The 21,248-nt window shown below is 43.8% G+C and overlaps 1 long non-coding RNA gene across 1 annotated transcript; it reads left to right on the top strand.

Moving 5' to 3' along the window:
- Positions 1-12,570: 12,570 nt before the first annotated feature.
- On the top strand, positions 12,571-18,747 carry LOC125530630. Its single transcript, XR_007292970.1, has 3 exons — positions 12,571-12,653; positions 18,062-18,162; positions 18,651-18,747. It is a non-coding gene; the product is annotated as an uncharacterized LOC125530630 (long non-coding RNA).
- Positions 18,748-21,248: the final 2,501 nt, after the last annotated feature.

The raw sequence follows: 21,248 nt of genomic DNA, 5'->3' as shown, positions 1-21,248 counted from the left end.
TAAGTTGAAGAGGATCTCCACAAGTACAACCTGCCATGTGCATTTGCATTCCAAAAGCAAATTACTTACATGAACATCTTCAGGGGGAGCCCTTGCAACTTATGAAGACAATTCCTTTACAATTTCACATATTATATTCCCCGTTGAAAACTTCAACTAGTTTGTCATCAATCACCAAAAAGGGGGAGATTGTAAGTGCATCTAGTGCCACCCCTAGTTGGTTTTGGAGTATTGACGACAAACCTAGTTGAGGGACTAATGTGTTTGTGAGAATTGCAAGATAACACAGGTAGAAGTCCCTCATTGATTCAGTTTTCCTACCAGAGATGACCCCTAAAAATGTATGAAGACATTTAAGTCAAAGGTGGTAAGTGAAGACATTCACCTTGAAGACTATGACAAGAGAAGACATCGCATGAAGACTATGGAGCGCGAAGACTTAGATCTTTCGTAGTTCTTTTTCTTCCTTGTTGAGTAATAGGAACCACCATACTGTTAAGTGGGGTCCAGGAGAACCAGTCAGAATGACTGAAGTGATGCTTAACCAAAATCCTATGTCTTCGAGTGAAGACTATGAGAGCGAATCTTGTCCAGAGTTGGACAAGTCAGCTTTGCTTGTAGCCCAAGTAAAGTTGCCATGTGTGTTTGAAATCTGACCGTTGGAACACGTGTCAGTTCCTTAGTGACCCAGGGTCATTTCGGACAAATCAGGTCGGGTTGCCTAGTGGCTATAAATAGCCCACCCCCTACAACCATAAACAGTTGGCTGCTCAGAGTTAAAGTACGGCTTTTGTCATTTGAGAGCAACCCACCTCGAAGCATTTGAGAGAGAATTTCTTGAGAGGATAAAGCCCTAACCACCCAGAGCCAAAGAGTGTTAGGCATCACTTAAGTCTTCTTGTCTGTGTGATCTGAAGACTTATTACACTTGAGGACTGTGAATCCTCCAGCCGGTTAGGCGTCGCGTTCTGAGCATCCAAGAGTCATTGTGGATCACCGGTGAACGAAGTCTGTGAAGGTTTGGAAGTCTACCTTGAAGACTTACCAGAGTGATTGGGCGAGGACTAGGTGTCCTTAGCTCAAGGGGAATAAGGTGAAGACGAGGTCTTCTGAGTTGAATCTCAGCCTCCCTAATCAGACGTACAGTTGTCACAGCAACTGGAACTGGTCCAACAAATCATTGTCTTCAACGAGTCACTGGTTTCATCCTTCCCTTCCCTTTACTTACCGTTTGGTCCTTGTGAAGTCATTGTATGATTGCATTATCTTTTGTCTTCACTGAGTGACTGCTTGTTCTGATTGGCTTCACAATATCTTCCTACCTGATCCTTACTGCCTAGCTGCTATTAGTCATTGTGCTTTCACTTCATTGAATACTTGACTATGGTTTGCCTAGTGTAGTCTACCTTCCGCTGCATAGTAATAGGTTTATTTCTATCGGTTGTCTTCGAAACTTCCATGTTTTGAAGACTTTCATATAAATCGCCTATTCACCCCCCCTGTAGTCGATCACTAGCACTTTCACTTAGGTCATCCACTTGAGGGAAATTTGCTACTGTCCTACAAACCTTTGCACTTGGAGGCCCAACAACGTCTACAAGAAGAAGGTTGTGTAGTAGACATCAAGCTCTTTTCTGGCGCCGTTGCCGGGGAAGTGAGTGCTTGAAGGTATATCTTTAGATCTTGCAATCGAGTCTCTTAGTTTCTTTTTTTATCACTAGTTTAGTTTATAAAATAAAATTACAAAAAAATGGAATTGAGTTTGTCTCATACGCTTCACCTTTTTAATATCTTTCGTGAGTATGATGGAAATAATAATTGTGCTCAAGTGCTAGAAGAAGAGATCTCTAAAATGTTTGGCACTAAATATTTGAATGATGAGCATGATTGAAATGTTGTTAGTACGAATTCTTTGAATATCCATGATGCTAATGATGATTGCACTAGTTATGATGAAAATGCCTCCTATAAACATGTCAATTTTTGTGGAGTAGACAGGGTTTGCAAGTACACACCAAATAGGGGAGATAGATATTGCAAGAGGCATAAGTACTTAGAAACCAAATTGTTGCAAGAAGAGCTAGATGAATGTGTTGAAAATTTATCTTTTCTTAGCCCTACTTGTGAACTTTGCAATGAACGTGATCATTTTAGTACCCAATGCAAATTGTTTCATGAGCGTATCGTGTCCAAATATTGTGATGACTTGATTTCCCTTGCACATCATAATGAACTTAGTTTGCTCTTGGGTTATGAAGAAATTAAATGTAGAACTAAGGGTATTCCAAAATTTGCCCTTGATAAAATTCTTTATTTTGATCTAGAGGAAATTTATATGTATTGCGCGGTGAATTGCATTGAAAATCCTTATATTGCCAATTACATAAAGAAAAGAAAACAAATAGAAGATGAAGAGAATGCTAACGAAAGGGAAGAGACGTCCCAATATTCTCCTATTATTTCTTATGATGAATCAGGTAATGAAGAGGAGCCCTCTATTCAACCAATCTCATTAATAAGGAGCCCCAAAAAGAGGATTGAACCCACACATGATGTGGTGAAGAAGAAGAAAAGAAAAAGGAAGAGAGGTAAAAAGGTATCTCTCCCAAATAATTCTGCTCCTATTACTATTGTGCCTCATGAAAATATAATTGTGGAAGATAATGATACTTCTTATGATCTTGAAAATCTTTTTGGCACTTGCTTGGAAGAATATGATAATTGCTATACTATTGGTGCTATCCATACTATTAATGATGAGAGTGATTATGCTTATAATATGAAAAGGCCCAAGCTTGGGGATGCTATGTTTGATGAAGATGATGTTTTTGAGAATATATTTGCTGCAATTAATGTTTGTCCCAAGCTTGGGGATTCTACGCTTAATGAAGATGATATTTTTAGTCTCCCAAGTTTTGATATGCAAGTTTATAATGATGATAGCATGCCTCCTACTTGTGATGATTATTGTGATGATACTTATGCTATAAAAAGTAGTGATTATATTTATAAAAATTGTCATGATTATGATTACCCCTTCTCTGAACATTACTCTTTTAATGTGGAAGCAATTTATAGTATTCGAGTCTCTTATGATACTCCCACTATTATTCATGAGAAGAATCTTGCTTATGTGGAGAGTAGTAAATTTTCTATGCTTGTAGATCATGAAAAGAATGCTTTAGGTTCTGTTTATATTGTTGAATTCATTCATGATGCTACTGAAAATTATTATGAGGGAGGAATATATGCTTGTAGGAGTTGCAATAATATCAAGTTTCCTCTCTATGTGCTTAAAGTTTTGAAGTTATGGTTGTTTTACCTTCCTATGCAAGTTGATTCTTGTTCCCATAAGTTGTTTGCTCACAAAATCCCTATGCATAGGAAGTATGTTAGACTTAAATGTTCTAGTCATATTCTTTATGATGCTCTCTTTATGTTTCAATTCTTATCTTTTATGTCGGCACCATTGAAATCATCATGCCTAGCTAGGGGCGTTAAATGATAGCGCTTGTTGGGAGGCAACCCAATTTTATTTTAGATCCTGTTTAATAATAAATAATCCATCTAGCCTCTGTTTATATGTGGTTTTATGTGTTTAATTAGTTTTTGTGCCAAGTAGAACTGTTAGGAAGACTTGGGGAAAGTCTTTGCGATCATGCTGTAAAAAACAGAAACTTTAGCACTCACGAGAATTGCTGCCATTTTTATTTGGAGAGTGATATTTAGTTAATTATTTTTGCAGATGGTTAATAGATAAATTACTCAGGTCCAGCATTTTATTTGAGAATTTTATGAGTTCCATAAGTATATGTTTGATCCAGATTACTACAGACTGTTCTGTTTTTGACAGATTCTGTTTTTCATGTGTTGTTTACTTATTTTGATGAATCTATGGCTAGTAAAATAGTTTATAAACCATAGAGAAGTTGGAATACAGTAGTTTTAACACCAATATAAATAAAGAATGAGTTCATTACAGTACCTTGATGTGGTGATTTATTTTCTTATACTAACGGAGCTTACGAGTTTTCTGTTAAGTTTTGTGTTGTGAAGTTTTCAAGTTTTTGGTAAAGATTCGATGGACTATGGAATAAGGAGTGGAAAGAGCCTAAGCTTGGGGATGACCAATGCACCCCAAGGTAATATTCAAGGATAACCAAGAGCCTAATCCTGGGGATGCCCCGGAAGGCATCCCCTCTTTCGTCTTCCTTCATCGGTAACTTTACTTGGAGCTATATTTTTATTCACCACATGATGTGTGTTTTGCTTGGAGAATCAATTTATTTTGTTAGGATTTGCTTGCTGTTATTTAGAACAATGTTTTGCATCTTTTATTTCAATAAAATAGGCATTGATAGCCTTTACTATGCCTATGTTACAAGTATACATGTTGCTATTTGAAAACAGAAAGTTTACCGCTGTTGCAATAATTCCCTAGAAAAGTAATAATGTGATAAAATGTTGAAACCTTTTGAATATTAATATATGATAAATTTAATATAGTGGGAATTTTCTTTCATAATTTTTGGAGCTAGGGAAGTATGGATGTTGCAGCATTCTTTACAGACTATCCTGTTTAGGCAGATTGCTGTTATGTTTGCATATGTTTGCTTCTTTAATGATTCTATTTGAGGATAGGACTATTAAATATTGCAGAGGCATTTAGTATGCAATTTTGAATGATAATTTTAGTGATTTGCTACAGTAGAGTATGATAAGGTTTTTGCAATGGTTTATACTAACTTATCTCACGAGTCCTTGTTGAGTTTTGTGTGGATGAAGCTTTTGAGATTTAGGGAGACCGTGATATGAGAGGAATTAAGGAGACACAAAAGCTCAAGCTTGAGGATGCCCAAGGCACCCCAAGATAATATTTCAAGAAGTCTCAAGCACCTAAGCTTGGGGATGCCCCGGTTGGCATCCCACCTTTCTTCTTCAACAATTATTGGTTAGTTTCGGTTGATCCTAAGTTTTTGCTTCTTCACATGATGTTTGCCATTCTTAAAATGTCATTTTATTTTTCTTTGCTTGCTATTTGAACAAAATACCAAGATCTTAAATTATTAAATGTTAGAGAGTCTTCACATAGTTGCATAATTATTCGACTACTCATTGATCTTCACTTATATCTTCCGGAGTAGTTTGTTGTTGCTCTAATGCTTCACTTATATCTTTTTAGAGCACGGTGGTAATTTTATTTTGAAGAAATAGATGAACTATCATGCTTCACTTATATTATTTTGAGAGTCTTAAATAGCATGGTAATTTTCTTAAATAATCCTAATATGCTAGGCATTCAAGAATAATAAAACTTACTTATGAGTGTGTTGAATACTATGAGAAGTTTGATGCTTGATGATTGTTTTGAGATATGGAGGTAATAATATCAAAGTCGTGCTAGTTGAGTAGTTATGAATTTAATACTTGTTTTGAAGTTTGTGATTCCCGTAGCATGCACGTATGGTGAACCGTTATGTGATGAAGTCAGAGCATGATTTATTTATTGATTGTCTTCCTAATGAGTGGCGGTCGGGGACGAGCGATGGTCTTTTCCTACCAATATATCCCCCTAGGAGCATGCGCGTAATACTTTGCTTTGATAACTTGTAGATTTTTGCAATAAGTATATGAGTTCTTTATGACTAATGTTGAGTCCATGGATTATACGCACTCTCACCCTTCCACCTTTGCTAGCCTCTCTAATACCGCACACCTTTCGCCGGTATCATACACCCACCATATACCTTACTCAAAACAACCACCATACCTACCTATTATGGCATTTCCATAGCCATTCCGAGATATATTTCCATGCAACTTTCCACCGTTCCGTTATTATGACACACTCCATCATTGTCATATTGCTTAGCATGATCATGTAGTTGACATTGTATTTGTGGCAAAGCCACCGTTCATAATTCTTTCATACATGTCACTCATGAGTCATTGCACATCCCGGTACACCGCCGGAGGAATTCATATAGAGTCATATCTTGTTCTAAGTATCGAGTTGTAATTCTTGAGTTGTAAGTAAATAAAAGTGTGATGATCATCATTATTAGAGCATTGTCCTAGTGAGGAAAGGATGATGGAGACTATGATTCCCCCACAAGTCGGGATGAGACTCCGGACGAAAAATAAATAAAAGAGGCCAAAGAAGCGCAAATAATAAAAAGAGAAAGAAAAGAGGCCATAAAAAAGGGAAAAGGCCCAAAAAATGAGAGAAAAAGAGAGAAGGGACAATGCTACTATCCTTTTACCACACTTGTGCTTCAAAGTAGCACCATGATCTTCATGATAGAGAGTCTCCTATGTTGTCACTTTCATATACTAGTGGGAATGTTTCATTATAGAACTTGGCTTGTGTATTCCAATGATGTGCTTCCTCAAAATGCCCTAGGTCTTCGTGAGCAAGCGAGTTGGATGCACACCCACTAGTTTCTTTTGTTGAGCTTTCATATACTTATAGCTCTAGTGCATCCGTTGCATGGCAATCCCTACTCACTCACATTGATATCTATTGATGTGCATCTCCATAGCTCGTTGATATGCCTAGTCGATGTGAGACTATCTTCTCCCTTTTTTTCTCCACAACCACCATTCTATTCCACCTATAGTGCTATATCCATGGCTCGCGCTCATGTATTGCGTGAAGATTGAAAAAGTTTGAGAACATCAAAAGTATGAAACAATTGCTTGGCTTGTCATCGGGGTTGTGCATGATTTAAATATTTTGTGTGGTGAAGATATAGCATAGCCAGACTATATGATTTTGTAGGGATAGCTTTATTTGGCCATGTTATTTTGAGAAAACATAATTGCTTAGTTAGTATGCTTGAAGTATTATTGTTTTTATGTCAATATTAAAATTTTGTCTTGAATCTTATGGATCTGAATATTCATGCCACAATTAAGAAGAATTACATTGACATTATGCAAAGTAGCACTCCGCATCAAAAAATCTGTTTTTATTATTTACCTACTCGAGGACGAGCAGGAATTAAGCTTGGGGATGCTGATACGTCTCCAAAGTATCTATAATTTTTGATTGCTCCATGCTATATTATCTACTGTTTTGGGAAATATTGGGCTTTATTTTCCACTTTTATATTATTTTTGGGACTAACCTATTAACCGGAGGCCCAGCCCAGATTTGTTGTTTTATGCCTATTTTAGTGTTTCGAGGAAAAGGAATATCAAACGGAGTCAAAACGGAACGAAATCAACTGGAGAAGTTATTTTTGGAAGGAAACCTACCGGATAGACTTGCACCCTATGTTAGAAGATGAAGGAGGTGCTCACGAGGGTAGGGGTCGCGCCCACTCCCCTGGGCGCGCCCCCTGCCTCGTGGCCCCCCCTTCGGTCCACCGACGTACCCCTTGTACCCATATATACCTATGTATCGTAAAACTTCCAGGGAGCACAATAGATCAGGAGTTCCGCCGCCAGAAGCCTCCGTAGCCACCGAAAGCCAATCTAGACCCGTTCCGGCACCCTGCTGGAGGGGGCAATCCCTCTCCAGTGGCCATCTTCATCATCCCGGTGCTCTCCATGACGAGGAGGGAGTAGTTCTCCATCGGGGCTGAGGGTATGTACCAGTAGCTATGTGTTTGATCTCTCTCTCTCTCGTGTTCTTGATTTGGCACAATCTTGATGTATCGCGAGCTTTGCTATTATAGTTGGATCTTATGTTCCCCCCCCCCTCTACTCTCTTATAATGGATTGAGTTTCCCCTTTGAAGTTATATTATCAGATTGAGTCTTTAAAGATTTGAGAACACTTGTTGTATATCTTGCCGTGGATATCTGTGGTGACAATGGGATATCACGTGATTCACTTGATGTATGTTTTGGTGATCAACTTGCGGGTTCCGCCCATGAACCTATGCATAGGGGTTGGCACACGTTTTTGTCGTGATTCTCCGGTAGAACTTTGGGGCACTCTTTGAGGTCCTTTTGTGTTGGTTGTATAGATGAATCTGAGATTGTGTGATGCATATCGTATTATCATAACCACGGATACTTGAGGTGACATTGGAGTATCTAGGTGACATTAGGGTTTTGGTTGACTTGTGTCTTAAGCTGTTATTCTAGTACGAACTCTAGGGCTGTTTGTGACACCTATAGGAATAGCTCAACGGATTGATTGGAAAGAATAACTTTGAGGTGGTTTCGTACCCTACCATAATCTCTTCGTTCGTTCTCAGCTATTAGTGACTTTGGAGTGACTCTTTGTTGCATGTTGAGGGATAGTGATGTGATCCAATTATGATATTATTGTTGAGGGAACTTACACTAGCGAAAGTATGAACCCTAGGCCTTGTTTCAACGCATTGCAATACCGTTTACGCTTACTTTTATCACTTGCTACCTTGCTGTTTTTATAATTTCAGATTACAAATACCTTTATCTACTATCCATATACCACTTGTTTCACCATCTCTTCGCCGAACTAGTGCACCTATACAATTTACCGTTGTATTGGGTGTGTTGGGGACACAAGAGACTTTTTGTTATTTGGTTGCAGGGTTGCTTGAGAGAGACCATCTTCATCCTACGCCTCCTACGGATTGATAAACCTTAGGTCATCCACTTGAGGGAAATTTGCTACTGTCCTACAAACCTCTGCACTTGGAGGCCCAACAACGTCTACAAGAAGAAGGCTGTGTAGTAGACATCACCTATTAACCGGAGGTCCAGCCCAAATTGTTGTTTTTTTGCCTATTTCAGTGTTTTGCATAAAAAGAATATCAAACGGAGCCCAAACGGAATGAAACCTTTGGGAGCGTTATTTTTGGAACAAACGTGATCCAGAGGACTTGGAGTGGACGTCAATTAATCAATGAGGAGGCCATGAGGCAGGATGCGCACCTACCCCCTGGGCACGCCCTCCACCCTCGTGGGCCCCTCGTGGCTCCACCGACCTACTTCTTCCTCCTATATATACCTACGTACCCTCAAAACATCAGAGGGTCCCATAAAACCTAATTCCACCGCCGCAACCTTCTGTACCCGTGAGATCCCATCTTGGGGCCTTTTCCGGCGCTCCGCCGGAGGGGGCATTGATCACAGAGGGCTTCTACATCAACACCATAGCCTCTCCAATGATGTGTGAGTAGTTTACCTCAGACCTTCGGGTCCATAGTTATTAGCTAGATGGCTTCTTCTCTCTCTTTGGATCTCAATACAAAGTTCTCCTCGATTCTCTTGGAGATCTATTCGATGTAATCTTCTTTTGCGGTGTGTTTGTCGAGATCCAATGAATTGTGGGTTTATGATCAAGATTATCTATGAACAATATTTGAATCTTCTCTGAATTCTTTTATGTATGATTGGTTATCTTTGCAAGTCTCTTCGAATTATCAGTTTGGTTTGGCCTACTAGATTGATCTTTCTTGCAATGGGAGAAGTGCTTAGCTTTGGGTTCAATCTTGCGGTGCTCGATCCCAGTGGCAGTAGGGGAAACGACACGTATTGTATTGTTGCCATCAAGGATAAAAAGATGGGGTTTATATCATATTGAATGAGTTTATCCCTCTACATCATATCATCTTGCTTAAAGCGTTACTCCGTTCTTATGAACTTAATACTCTAGATGCATGCTGGATAGCAGTCGATGTGTGGACTAATAGTAGTAGATGCAGGCAGGAGTCGGTCTACTTGTCACGGACGTGATGCCTATATACATGATCATACCTAGATATTCTCATAATTATTCGCTTTTCTATCAATTGCTCGATAGTAATTTGTTCACCCACCGTAATACTTATGCTATCTTGAGAGAAGCCACTAGTGAAACCATGGCCCCGGGGTCTACTTTCCATCATACAAGTTTCCAATCTATTTTATTTTGCAATCTTTACTTTCACTCTATATTATAAAAATACCAAAAATATTTATCTTATTATTATTATCTCTATCATATCTCACTCTTGCAAGTGGCCATGAAGGGATTGACAACCCCTTTATCGCGTTGAGTTTCTTATTTGTTTGTGTAGCACTACTACAAAAACGGCTATAGCTAATATGGACATTAATGGTGCACCATGTATGTGGTGCGCCACTGCTATATACCAGTGGCGCACCAGATATGGGTGCGCCATTAGTGGCCATATTACTAATGGCGCACCTGGTGTGTGGTGCGCCATTACTAATTTTGTCCTGGCCCCACACCCCTCCCCAGACTTAGCAGTGGCGCACCAGGGGAAAGTGCGCCATTACTAGTTTTAACTAGTAATGACGCACCAGTAAGAGATGCGGCATTGCTATCTATACGTATGGCGCACCCCTGCCAGTGCGCCATTGTTATCACCCCTTATCCCCTCCCTCTCGTCACGTTCTCTCCCCTCCCCTTCCTCCTGACACACCCACCCACCTCCCTCGAGTTCGATCTAGATTGGGAAGCCCCGGCCGCCCGTCTCTTCCTCTCCCTCCCGACTACGGCGAGCCCCCTTCCCCCTCCCTCACACCAGATCCAGGGCATGGATCCATGGCGAGCTCCTTCCCCAACCCTCCTCATCGGATCCAGAGGAGAGCTGGTGACCACGTCCTCGGGCGAGGGCGTTGCTCCGGGGTGTGGAGGCTGCCGAGCTGCAGGAGGAGGAGCTCCTCGCCACCCCAAGGCCCCAGATCCAGCCGCCATGGCCATAGCCGTGGTCGGGCTGCGGCAACCAGTAGAGGAACGTCGCCTTCTCCACCACGAAGCACGCCTCCTTCCACCCCTCGCCGCTCCGTCCAACCTGAATCCGGAAGTAGCACGGTATCCCCTCCAAATCCGAGGAGCATCTGACGCACGCGTGAGTGCCTTGTCTTCTTCTTCCTCCTCCTCTGCTGCTGCTGCTTCTTCTTCTTCCCCTGATCTGATGCGTTCGTGCATGCGTGTGGTTGTGTGCAGGCAATGCAGTTGAAGGAAGGGGCGGGCCATGGAGAAGCTGCTCCGACACTGACCAGGTAGATTGGTCTCACACGGCCAGGCCTGCCAGAGGAGCCTCTCCAGCGATGGGGATCCGACAAGGAAGGATTCCTTTCGCCTGCAACTATACAGTCAGGTCAAATATCCTAGACGGCTAGACAAGTCAACATTGGAGGCGCATGTTGAGTACAATGCCGGTTTTGAATGCACGTACATGCTGACTAGTAAATGTTTAAGAAACTGTATGTAAATCATTGAATAATTTTGTTGGATATACCTTGCTAATTTCTTTCTTATGCAGGCATTGGATCATTCATTCTAGGGTGGATTAATAACGATGAATGTATGTTGTTGCAATTTTGTTGAGATATGCTCAAAGATTAGCACTAAATTTAAATTTTACTACCTCTGTTTCTAGATGTAGGATTTAGAAACAGAGGGTCTACATGTTTGTAGACATTAACTCTCTGCCATACTATATTTTTTTCAGAATTTTTAGAACATCTGAAATATAGTTTTCACATGGTTTCCATTTTAATATGGATACTGAGTAGTGAGACGTGAATATTTTACATGTTTGTAGAAGAATGACACTTGTTGCCTCTTTGGCAAATATGAGTAGTGACAGACATATATTTCATTTAATCTTACCTGCAAGAAGAGTCCGTTTGGCGCCATAATCCGCATCCTGTCCTTGCCGGCGTTGCGCACTAACCGGAACGTCTCCGACTTCCACGGGGACGTCGCCGTGGCCACCACCGAGCCGTCGCTCTGAACGCCCACGAACTGGTTGCCAAACACCTTCAAATTGAACGTCGTCTCGTTGATCCGCCATAGCAGTCCCTTTTTTATCTTCAGTTTATATTGGATGAGGAGTACTAATGAACAAGTTCTGTTCACCCACTCATTCTTGCTTCAGCTTCACCACTTTTGTTGGTGGTGCATAATCACAACCACCACCAGCAGACACTTGTTGGACCTACCCTCAAACTAGTTCCACAAATATGCCTCACTGTACCAACCTTGTACATCAGTACAATCACGATAATTTCTACTAGTTCCACAAGAAAATTCATTTCTTTTATCATGTGATTTTGCTCATGCCATATAGATATAGTACTCACCAGTTTATGACATCTCTGCAGCAGCAACACCACCACCAACTCGTTCAAGGGACATTGGCTGCTTCTTCCTTCCCACCAACTCGTACTGGTTCCTCCGGGGTGCTTCTGAATCGATCTGCACAGCTGATTTTTGCCTATTGCTCTGTTTGCCTGCAGGGGAGGTACCGCTGGAGCTCTAAGGCGGCCTTAAACACCACCGATCTGGTCGGAGGTTGGGCAGATAAGGCCCTGCGTCTCATGCTCCTTCCCATGTACGTGTTCATCCTAGTCTCTGACTCTCTGTCTAGACTTAACTACGTAGCGGCTACCTAGTATGGATATGATTATGAGCTAGCCGGATTGGATTATGTAGCCTACCTCAATGCTTAATTAGTCTGGCGGTTTGTTGCACGCATACATGCATGCATCATGGTAGAGAATTGAAATCACTAGCTCTAGCTACTTCATGGTTGAATGGTTTTCTTATTTGGATGAAAACCAGGCAGTGTAGTTATTTTTTATAGTTTATACACATACTGCAATGTTAAGTAAAGGTTGTAACCTCACTGTCACGCTAATGGACGCAAAAACGAAGAGTGGTAGTACTATCAATGGTTCAGTCAGCGCCTCAACAGCGTCTCCACTACTTCTGATATTGTTTTTCAGTAGCTTTTTTCTGCACCTTTTTCTTTCAGTTCTTAGTGCTGCTGCCCCATGAACACATTTTTTTAAATTGACTGTACATTCAAATGAAGCCTTTGTTAAGTATACACTCCAAAATTCAGTTAACAGTAACCTAACTGAATTTTCTATTTTTGAATTTATAAACTCACTATATATTCAGTTTATAAATTAACAGTAGCTTCAAAATTAAGTATCATTCACATGGATCAACTGTTATTTTATTTTGTGGAGGATAAAGTTCAGATCATGAATAATGGCATTGCAAGTGAACTTGGCACAATTACACATGTCCTGAACCTCATAGAATCTGTAGTTGCCGGAGTGGCGAGTTAGATCGCCGGAGAGTGAGAAGAACGAGCGAGAACGAACAACAGACGGTAGTTTTTGCCTCGCCTGAACCTACGCGAGTCTTTCTGTTATTCCTTTGAATGTGTAGCTCAATTACAATGGATCTCAGCTAACAAACCTCCGGTCAGACTGCCCACGATTTGCGTGATGCCGCGCCATCCCACGACTGCATCCGTGTGCCTTACTAACCGGAGGACTAAAACAAAGAAATAAGCAAATAAAAACAACCTGGACGTGCTACAAGCACTCCCAGTATACTAGCTACGTGCATGCAGATGTCACATCGGCCATGCACCACATTATTCTGAACAAGGAAACAACGATGAGTTTATCCAACATTTCACCCCCATAGACTCAGCGCTCCAGCTCCACCTTGATCATCCGGATCTTCTGCCGCATCTCGACGAAGATCACCCGCCCCAACGCCTTTGTCAGCACGTCGGCGAGTTGCTCCCGTGTACGGACATGACTAACCTCCACTTTGCCGGTGTCTACACAGTCCCGTATGAAATGGAACTTGATGTCAATATGCTTGCTCCAGTCGTGATGAACAGGATTCTTGCTGAGTGCAATGGCGGCTTGATTGTCAATCAGCAGTTTGAACTTGGCCGCTGGCTTGCCTAGCATATCTCCTATAAGCCGTGACAGCCACACCCCTTGGCATGTTGCTGCTGCTCCAGCGACGTACTTGGCCTCACAAGAAGAGAGCGCCACGATCTTTTGCTTTTGCGAGCACCAAGTCACTGGATTCTCACGAGGAAGAAGATCTGCCCAGAAGTACTCTTGCGATCCCCGATGTCACTTCCATGGTCGCTGTCACTGTAACCAACAAGTGTTGCTTCTCCATAGCCAGCCTTATAACAGCACCCATAGTCCATTGTTCCCTTTATGTATCTGAGAATTTGCTTGACAGCCACCCAATGGTGTGAGCTAGGCTTTTCCATGAACCGGCTGGTGATCCCAACAGCGAATGCGATGTCGGGTCTAGTGTTCACAAGATAACGTAGGCTCCCAATCACACTCCGGTACAAAGTGGCATCGGCGGGTTCACCACCATCTTCTTTTTTCAATTTCAAACGGTTCTCCATAGGTGTAGCACAAGCATTACACTCACTCATGCCAGCAGCCTCCAAAATCTTGGCGGCATAGCTTCGCTGATGCAACGTGATTTGGCCTTCTGATTGTGACACCTCGATCCCTAGATAGTAGCTTAGGAGTCCGAGGTCGCTCATCTTAAACAACTGCTGCATTTGTTGCTTGAACTTCACAATGGCAGAAACGTCCGTCCCGGTGATGATGAGGTCATCTACATAGACTCCAACCAAAAGGAATGAGGTTGCATCACCATGCCTATACACTGCATGCTCCAACGGGCTTCGTGTGAAGCCCAACTCTGTTAGAGACCGGTCCAGCTTCGCATACCACGCCCGGGGGGCCTGATGAAGGCCATACAGTGCCTTGTGCAGCTTGAGCACTCGGTCCTCCTCGTCGACGGCCAAGTACCCAGGTGGCTGGGCAACATAAACCTCTTCGCCAAGCTCGCCATTTAGGAACGCGGACTTGACGTCCATGTGATGAACTTTCCAGCCGGAATGTGCCGCGAGAGCTAGCAACACACGCACTATTTCCATCCTGGCAACTGGTGCAAAAACCTCATCAAAATCCACCCCCTCTTGCTGAGCATAACCCTTGGCAACCAGGCGTGCTTTGTGCTTAACAATGTTTCCCGCTGGATCATGTTTCACCTTAAACACCCATTTCAAACCAATGGCTTTGTGCCCAGCCGGAAGTGTGCTTAGCTTCCAGGTCTGGTTCTCGTTGATGCAACGCATTTCTTCATCCATGGCGGCCTTCCAAGACATGTCGCCGAGAGATGCGTCAACATTGCATGGCTCCTCGGCACTGAGTAGACAGCACTCGTCAAACTCCCGAACAACGGCATCCTTGGTCTCGTCGAGTATATACTCGAGACGCCGATAACGAATGGGCCCGGAGTCGACACCCGTGCGTTGTCGTTTGTTGGTGTTGTGGTCCAGCCCATGCTGCCGGCCGGCGTAGGCGTAGCAGACATGCCCTCGGTGGTGGCCGGAGCTGGCGGCGTAGGTGACCGCGGACTCCCAGGGCTCGGCGACACGGGTGACCGCGGTGACCCAAGAGTTGGTGTAGAGGGTGACACCGCGCTCCCGCTCGCCTGCGGACTCGAGGCGCTGCCGGAGTCCAGCTCGTGCTCACCGGGGCCGGTGGTATAAACCACCGTTAATGTTGGTGCCGCGGACGCCGCTGCGGACGCGCCCGGCTCATCCCAGTTCCATGGCCCGCTTTCTTCAAATAAAACATCACGAGTTACCTGAAGTTTCTTGGTCACTGGATTGTACACCCGGTAGCACTTAGCCCCTTCTTCATATCCGATGAAAACCATTGGCGTCGATCGATCGGAGAGCTTCGTCACACCCGGACCTAGCTTCTTCACATGTACCGTGCAACCAAAAGTGCGCAGATGCTGCACGTTGGGCTTACGGCCGTGCCACGCCTCGTAGGGGGTGACACCGTCGAGGCTGCGCGTCGGGGACCGGTTGAGGATGTAGACCGCTGTTCTGACTGCTTCCTCCCAGAAGACAGCGGGCATGCCCATGCTCTTCAGTAAACACCGCGCCATCTCGACGACAGTCTGATTACGCCGCTCGACCACGCCATTTTGTTGTGGCGAATACAGCGCGGTCGTGTAGTGTTTGATGTCGTGCTCGCTATAGTAATCCATGAAGTCACCGGAGTTAAACTCGCCGCCCCGGTCAGAACGGAAAACACGCAGCCTGCATCTCTCTTCAGTTTCAGCCATAGTCTGAATTTTCTTGAAAGAACTGAAGGCGTCGTCTTTGGATTTCAGCACAGCTAACCACATGTATCGACTGTAGTCATCAACAACAAGTAAAAAGTACTTGTTACCTCCGAGCGTTGGTGGGTTTAAAGGACCACACAAATCTGTATGGACTAGCTCCAGCCCCTGATCAGCTCGGTATGCAGCAACTTGAGGGAAAGGGGTGCGATGCTGTTTGCCCAAAGCACAACGGTCACAATACTCGTCAACTCTGTCAATGAACGGTATTCCCTTCACCATGCCCTTGGATGACATAGCTCGCAGAGCTCTGAAGTGCAGGTGCCCCATCCAAGCGTGCCAGCATCAGGTTTCATCATCAGTTTTGGTCAGTAAACAGGTTGGTGCAGCGATGGGCAGAATTGCAGTGTAGAGGCGGCTCACTGACCGTCGAATATGAGCCATCAAGTGCCCTGTTGTGTCATGAATGGTCATCAGTCCCTCATGTATCTGAATCCTGCACCCCCCTTCATCTAGCTGGCCAAGAGAGATTATATTGCTGTGAAGGCTCGGGATGTAGTAAACTTCAGACATTGCACGTTGGTTGCCACTCTAACCCCTAAAGATGACTGAACCCCTCCCTTGGATTGTGATGTGTGACCCATCTCCAAACTTAACAGTGCCCTGCACTGATTCATCAAGAGTACTGAACATAGCTCTGTCGCTAGTCATGTGGCTAGTAGCCCCTGTATCAAAATACCACAGCCCCGGAGGTGAGATCTCTGGATGCACCTTCTCTTCGTTCAGATGGACCACCTGGGGCGCGACTATACTGGTGGTGACACAGGTGGTGACCGCAGCCATCATAAGCCCCTCATGGTGCTCGTCGCCTTCGCGAACTAGATGTGCTTGACCCTGTTTCGCACGTTCCTCTTCTGCCTTGATCCTGGTATAGCACTCTTTCTTCCAATGACCTGGCTTATTGCAGTAGTGGCACATGCCCTTTTTCTTGCCGCCCGAGCCGCCGGATGTGCCGCTGCCCGGCGCAGGTCTGCCACCGCCGCCGCCGTGAGGTTTGGGCTTGCCCGGCGACTTGTTCTTGCCGCCGCCGCCACCGGACGATGACCCGCCCCCACCTAGTTGTCGCTCGTGGATGAGCCACTCCTCACGTGTGAAGAGCAGGCGGCCGCCGGACTGCCCCGCATCATCGAGATCGTAATGATCTTCACATGCCGAGAAACGCCCGACGAGCTCCTCGATGGTCATCGTCTTCAGATCGACGAGGCTCTCGATTGCCATCGCCATCTAACGATATTTCCGTGGCACCATGCAGAGGAACTTCTGGACTGCCTTGTGCTCTGTCACGGGATCGCCATACAGCTCTAGGTCGGAGACGAGGCCGGCGAGTCGCAGCCCGAAGTCCTCGACGAACTCGCCGTCTTTGAAGCGCAGATCCTCGAACTCGTGGCGGCGCACCTGCGCCTTGGCCTCGCGAGCCTTCTCGCTCCCCATGCGGAGCGTCTTGATGGTCTCCCACGCCTTCTTCGCCGAGTCCTTCGTGGCCAGCACCCGCATCAACTCCGGCGGAACGCCGGTGAGGATGATCTGTAGCGCACGCCGGTCGTCGCACTCGTCGACGGTGTCCTCGGTCACCGCGGACCAGACGCGGGCGACCTGCAGCTTGACCTGCATCACGAGCGCCCATTCCATGTAGTTTGTGCGCGTGAGCATCATGGATGTCCCCGACTCCTCGCGCACGACGCGCTCCACCACACGGAGCTCGCCGCTGCCGCTGCCGGTAAGGCGCGCGAGCGGCACCTTGGACGCCGGTGTCTTCGACGGCGAGTTGGTCCCGCTCTTGTTCTTCTTCTCCTCTTCGCTATCCGACATGGTACGCCGCGGATCAGACACCGCCGGCCACCGGAGAGTGGATCGAACACCACAGCTCTGATGCCAATTGACACTAGCAAGTCTTCATTGGCATGCAAGAACTACTTTTATATTGTCATGACAGGAACAATTAATTTGGCATGTATCATTGGTACTGCTAAAACATTTCGTTCATGTTTCAACAAATTTGGTGAAGACCACTTCATATGTATTTTGCATATATGAATTATCTCATGTTGCTTTCTAAGATGTTAGTTCTTTCAGTTCTAGCCCTCCTATCTTTAATTCCTGACTGCTGGACTACCTGCAGGACAACGAGTTCATCTGCGGCAACTATCGTTGTGAGCAGTCCGTCCGCGACGCGCTCCGCAGCGTCTTCGCCGGGCACAACGAGATCCTCAACGTCTGGAAGTAAGTCGGCGGCCATCTGTTTCCTGGTGCATTTTCTTTCTAGCTCAATGTGATCGGATCTGACTAGTACGTTCAGATTTGCTCTTGTTTTCTTTTCAAATAGTACTAGTAGTCTATATTCCAGCTGTGTGACTACCTGTAGCCACTTGAACCGATGAGAATTCTTCAAGCCTACCTATAGCCACTCGAACAGATGTCTATCTCAGATCTGCTCATCTAAAAAATCCAAGTGGAGTAGTATACTGGTAGTATAGTATAATAATATTATCAAAAGGTAAATGCCCTGATTATTTAGCTCTGTCAGATAAATACTCGTCGAAAGAGGGCTCCTATCAAAATTCATTTCCATTAGAATCTTACTCATACAATATTCACACCATGTAATTCTGGAAATATATGATCATATCTAGTTCTGCATAAAAAATGACAGTATTGACATGTTATAAATAGTTTGTTTGTCTTTCTGTTTATTTTGTTACATTTTGCAGGGATAAAGTGAAGAAAAAGAAGAAAATATTACTAGAAGATTAGTTTTAGGAATTTCTTTTATTTCCTTGCAATTTTCCTTTTATTGGATACTTGTAAAGACATTGTAATATTCTTACTATAATAAAAATTATGATTCTATTTCACTTTTTGTTTTAAAATTATTTTTCCTTATATGTTGTTTTCTGTAAATTTGGATTTTTTTGTTTTCCAAATACATTACTAGTGACGCATTTAAGCCCTTATTAGTGGTGCACCTTCCTTTATTACTAGTGGCGCACCTATAAGGCTATTAGTGGCGCACCTGAAGGGAATACAAGGAGCACCTAAGGGTTAGTAGTGGTGCACCATGTGGTGCGCCATTGATATTTGGATTACCAATGGCGCATCAAAGGTGCGCCATTACTAACAATTACTAATGGCATGTTAATAATGGCGCACCCATAGTGCGCCATTAATAGCAATATGTGGTGCGCCACTAATAGCCTTTTTTCTAGTAGTGTAGGTATGAGGTGACTCGCGCGTGGTCTCCTACTGGATTGATACCTTGGTTCTCAAAAACTGAGGGAAATACTTACGCTGCTTTGCTGCATCACCCTTTCCTCTTCAAGGGAAAACCAACACATGCTCAAGAGGTAGCAACCTCCACTCCATGTCTCCTGGATAGCGTTTGTTCCAAAAAAATATCCTCGCGAAAGTTTCACTCCGTTTGGATTCCGTTTGATATTCCTTTTCTACAAAACACTGAAATAGGCAAAAAAAAACAACAATTTGCACTGGGCCTTCGGTTAATAGGTTAGTCCCAAAAATAATATAAAAGTTCATATTAAAGCCCTTTAAACATCCAAAACAGATAATATAATAGCATGGAACATTCAAAAATTATAGATACGTTGGAGACGTATCAGGCTTTGATCCATTTAGTGAACTTGTCGACTGCTACAAGCAAATGAGTGAAACCACTTCTACCGGTCCTCAGGGGTCCAACCATATCCAATCCCCAAATAGCGAATGGCCAGACGAGTGGAATGGTATTCAAGGCTGATGCAGGTTTGTGGGGCACGTTGGAGTAGAACTGACAGCCCTCGCACTTGTCGACTATTTCCTTTGCCATTTCGTTTGCTCGCGGCTAGTAAAAACCCGCTCGATATGCTTTGGCCACGGTTGTCCGAGAGGACGCATAGTGACCACAGGTCCCCGAGTGGATAATATTGAGAATCATTCGACCTTCATCTGGTGTAATGCATCATTGAGCAACTCCAATAAAACTCTCTCTGTACAGTCGTCCACCTATAACGGTGAAGGTTTTGGACCGACGGACGATCTGACGGGCCTCATCCTCATCTTCCGGGAGCTCTTTTCTGAGTAGGTATGCAGTATATGGCACCGTCCAATCAGGGGTGATTACCAAAACCTCCATGATCAGGTCGACCACGGCTGGGATTTTGCAACTCTTGAGCATGCATTGGTTTTCCCTTGAAGAGGAAAGGGTGATGCAGCAAAGTAGTGTAAGTATTTCCCTCAGGTTTTGAGAACTAAGGTATCAATCCAGTAGGAGACTACACGCAAGTCACCTAGTACCTGCACAAACAAATAAGAACCTTGCAACCAACGCGATAAAGGGATTGTCAATCCCTTCATGGCCACTTGCAAAAGTGAGATTTGATAAAGATAATAAGATAAATATTTTTGGTATTTTTGTTTTATATATTGGAAAAATAAAGATCGCAAAATAAACGGCGACAGAAATATCTAGTTGACGGGAAATTGATATGATGTAAAGTAGACCCGGGGGCCATAGGTTTCACTAGTGGCTTCTCCCAAGATAGCAAATATTACGGTGGGTGAACAAATTACTGCCGAGCAATTGATAGAATAGCGCACAGTTATGAGAATATCTAGGCATGATCATAAACATAGGCATCACGTCCGTGTCAAGTAGACCGAAACGATTCTGAATCTACTAATATTACTCCACACATCGACCGCTATCCAGCATGCATCTAGAGTATTAAGTTCATAAGAACAGAGTAACGTATTAGGCAAGATGACATGATGTAGAGGGATAAACTTAAGATTAGGCTAGTTGACGGGAAAATAATATGATGTAAAGTAGACCCGGGGGCCATAGGTTTCACTAGTGGCTTCTCTCAAGATAGCATATATTATGGTGGGTGAACAAATTACTGCCGAGCAATTAATAGAAAAGCGCATAGTTATGAGAATATCTAGGCATGATCATGAACATAGGCATCATGTCTGTGTCAAGTAGACCAAAACGATTTTGCATCTACTACTATTACTCCACACATCGACCGCTATCCAGCATGCATCTAGAGTATTAAGTTCATAAGAACATAGTAACGCATTAAGCAAGATGACATGATGTAGAGGGATAAACTCAAGCAATATGATATAAACCCCATCTTTTTATCCTCGATGGGAACAATATGATACGTGCCTTGCTGCCCCTGCTGTCACTGGGAAAGGACATCGCGAGATTGAACCCAAAGCTAAGCACTTCTCCCATTGCAAGAAAGATCTATCTAGTAGGCCAAACCAAACTGGTAATTCGAAGAGACTTGCAAAGATATCAAATC

The sequence above is a fragment of the Triticum urartu genome, unplaced genomic scaffold (genome assembly GCF_003073215.2).
Source record: "Triticum urartu cultivar G1812 unplaced genomic scaffold, Tu2.1 TuUngrouped_contig_645, whole genome shotgun sequence".
In the NCBI taxonomy this organism is placed as follows: domain Eukaryota; kingdom Viridiplantae; phylum Streptophyta; class Magnoliopsida; order Poales; family Poaceae; genus Triticum; species Triticum urartu.
Note: the sequence above shows the minus strand (reverse complement) of the source record. Positions and strands in the feature narration are given on the sequence as shown.